At 32.5% G+C, this 3,149-nt stretch overlaps 1 long non-coding RNA gene across 1 annotated transcript; it reads right to left on the bottom strand.

The window, feature by feature from the left end:
• Positions 1-1,203: 1,203 nt before the first annotated feature.
• LOC124946176 lies at positions 1,204-2,035 on the bottom strand. The gene is made up of 3 exons (XR_007100010.1): positions 1,901-2,035; positions 1,656-1,826; positions 1,204-1,549 (listed from the first exon to the last, which is right to left on the bottom strand). It is a non-coding gene; the product is annotated as an uncharacterized LOC124946176 (long non-coding RNA).
• Between the last annotated feature and the right edge of the window lie 1,114 nt (positions 2,036-3,149).

Genomic DNA, 3,149 nt, shown 5'->3' with positions numbered 1-3,149 from the left:
TTTATTAACCAATCGTCATTTCCTTTAGCAAAACAAATTATTATAATTTTATTCCTTTAGCAAGAAGAGTCTTTTATACATACATTTAAACATACAACATCCTTCATCATAATTGAAAAAATATATCAATTTCATACATAAATCCTTGCCAATAGTCTGTACAAATAAACTAAAAAGGATTCACTAGTACAAAATGTTTGATACACGAAAACAATAGATAAAGTTGTTTTAAAAAATAACAAACCATTTAGAGAATGAGAGGTCTTCTAGTGCCCATTTTCACTTCACACGAATTCATCAGCATCCTTCTCATCAACTATGTGTTGTTTGTTGTGAGGAAGTGATTTCAATTCAGCCCTCCGAGTACTACTATTACCAATCAGTGACAATCTTCTATGATATTTGATACACAAGAGTGTCAATAGAGCTAACAACACTCCAATAACTACTCTATAAAGATCACAATAATTTGTTTAGATGACTCCTCTTTCATCTTCCAACTATTTCTCTAGAACAACATATAAATAAAGGATAATCTAACTTATAATAACAAAATAAATACTTATATTTGAGCTATGATATCATCCGGTAGAAAGTCTAAACAATCACTGATCTAGAGACAGTAAGACAAATACATAAAGAGATTACAACAACTATACACAAATTCGAAGAGATATAGAAAAAAATTTGGCGTTAGAGGCAAATTAACCAGTTGATATCATGATTATCATCGTCTACATAAAATAAATTATAAATTATGATCATAATTGGACAACTGGAGATTGAGTTTAAACAATGGAAAAAATATCATAGATACACATTAACACGGACTAAGATGATTAAAAAATAAACAAACTCTATCAAAACCAGGATTAATAAATACAATCGCTATCACAGTCTAATTCCATTTATCATATAGCCATTGCATGTCAATTCATGCTAGAATCATTTTTTGATGAATAGAGATCCATTTTAACAAAACTTTGTCGAAACCAAAATGATTGGAACACCAAGGTACGGCGAGACACATAGACTAAATAAATAGGGGGAAAATTTAAACGAAAAATCAAGATTATATGATCTTCCATTATTGATCCTTATGTAAAATATAGATTGTTACAAATGATGAGTTCTTACCAAGTTTTGTCCCAACAATAATAATAGGAACACCAGATAATGCCTCAGTTCAGGAATCCACTTCAATAAAATCCAAAACCAATCGTTTAATAATGTTACTTTAACTCAAAAACAGAAAAAGATGAAGTAACATTCAAACCTTCTTGGCAACATTTTCAAAACTGGCCTTGCTAATAAGAGAAAATACAAGAATGAAAATATCTGCTCCTCGATAACTCAAAGATCTAAGTCTATTGTAATCCTCTTGATCTATAATTAATGTTACCAATTTCATATCTAGGATATATATATACAGATAATGAAATCATATGGGAAAGATTTTACCTGTAGTATCCCATAACCCTAGATTTACCGTGTTCTCATCCACAACAACGTTTGCACTAAAATTATCAAAAATGGTGGGGACATAATCCTGTTTTGAATACATTATATAAGATAAGTATATTGAATACATTATATAAGATAAGTATATCTAGGATTCTTGATTCTTCGTTTAGAAATTTATTATAGAGACTTACAGTTGGGAATGTTTTGCTAGTGTATCAGCATACTAGTTTTTCCAACGACTCCATCACCAATAGTGACGCACTTGATGAATAGCGAAACGCTCATTTTTCAGCACGATTAGTAACAGATCTTTTAAAAAATTTTCTATAAAAATTAGAACATGTAAATCCCCATTTCACCTCCTATAAAATTCAAACCAAACAAGAAATTTTAACTTCGAATAACCTAAATACGAGTGATTTAAATGAATCATAACCTGATTTCTAGGACACGACTATAGTATTCAGATGCTTCACCAAAATCACCTTCTTTAGCTGCACCAGATCCTTTCTCCATAAACTTTTATACATCTGCTAGCGTGTTCTCTTCATTTACATCGGAAGTCGCAGTCGAAGTACTCATATTTCCTCTTTGGTTGAGGAGAAAATTGGATCTTCCTACTGAGGATAAAAACTCTAAAAGAGAGAAATGAAGAATGGATCTGGTTCTGACCGAGGAGAATAAATGGAGATTGGAGAGAAAGAGAAGAAAGTAAATAAAAAGAAACGATCTTGCGGCAACAGGGGGAATGAGTTTCGTAAAGGAAAGGGAAATGAAAGGAGAGATGTGTTAATTTTACCAATAGGGAATAGCAATTGGTCGCTTAATCAAATGCTACTAACACTTCAAAAAGGCGGTAAAACATGGCGCCTCTTTTTTGCGGGTTTTAATTAGGTTTATAGCGATTAGTTTCCTAACCAATCGTCGTTATATCAAGGTAGTAGTGATTGGTCTAAAGGTCAATCGTTATTATTAATGTAGTAGCGATTGGATTTAAACCCAATATCTACTATAGTGATAATATCGATTGTCCTTTAGACCAATTGCTATGTTTACTTGCTACATGGCCTTTTTTACTAGTGGAAGGACTATGGTTAGCCTCCGCAGTCCCATGACCTGTATTTTAGCCAAGTATGGACCTAACTCGGTCGGAACTTTCACCCTCTGTCGGTCCTCTAGTGTAACCATCGTCGATCTCTAGTTAGCAATAGTATTGGTCCCAAGTGCACAACAGGCTTAGATTTTCGTTAGTATTTGAGCAATAATGTCGGTCCTTAGTCCGCATTCCTCGGTCCTCGGTCCTCTTTCCTCGGTCCTTGTTCTCGTTCCTTGGTCCACTATCCTCGGTCTCGGTCCTTGATCATCGATCTTCGGTCTTAGTCTTCTGTCTCAGTCTTCGGTCATCGACCTCATTCCTTGGTCCAAATTTTATAAAAACGAAAAAAGATTATATATTTTGTTAGATTTTTTTAGTGTTCTTCAAATGGATAATTCATGAACCGGTTTTAATTTTAAGAAAATATTTGGATCGCAGATCCTTTTTTAATTTTAGTTTTTTGTTTTATTTTTTTTATATGTTATTGTTATTTATATATTTACGTAACAAAAATTCAGAAACTTAGGCCTAAGTTAATAATGCAAGCATATAATCAAACCATAATGAAATACACAAAGACAAAACATTT

This window comes from Impatiens glandulifera, chromosome 7 (genome assembly GCF_907164915.1).
Source record: "Impatiens glandulifera chromosome 7, dImpGla2.1, whole genome shotgun sequence".
Classification (NCBI taxonomy): domain Eukaryota; kingdom Viridiplantae; phylum Streptophyta; class Magnoliopsida; order Ericales; family Balsaminaceae; genus Impatiens; species Impatiens glandulifera.
This window is presented reverse-complemented; position numbering and strand designations above follow the sequence as displayed.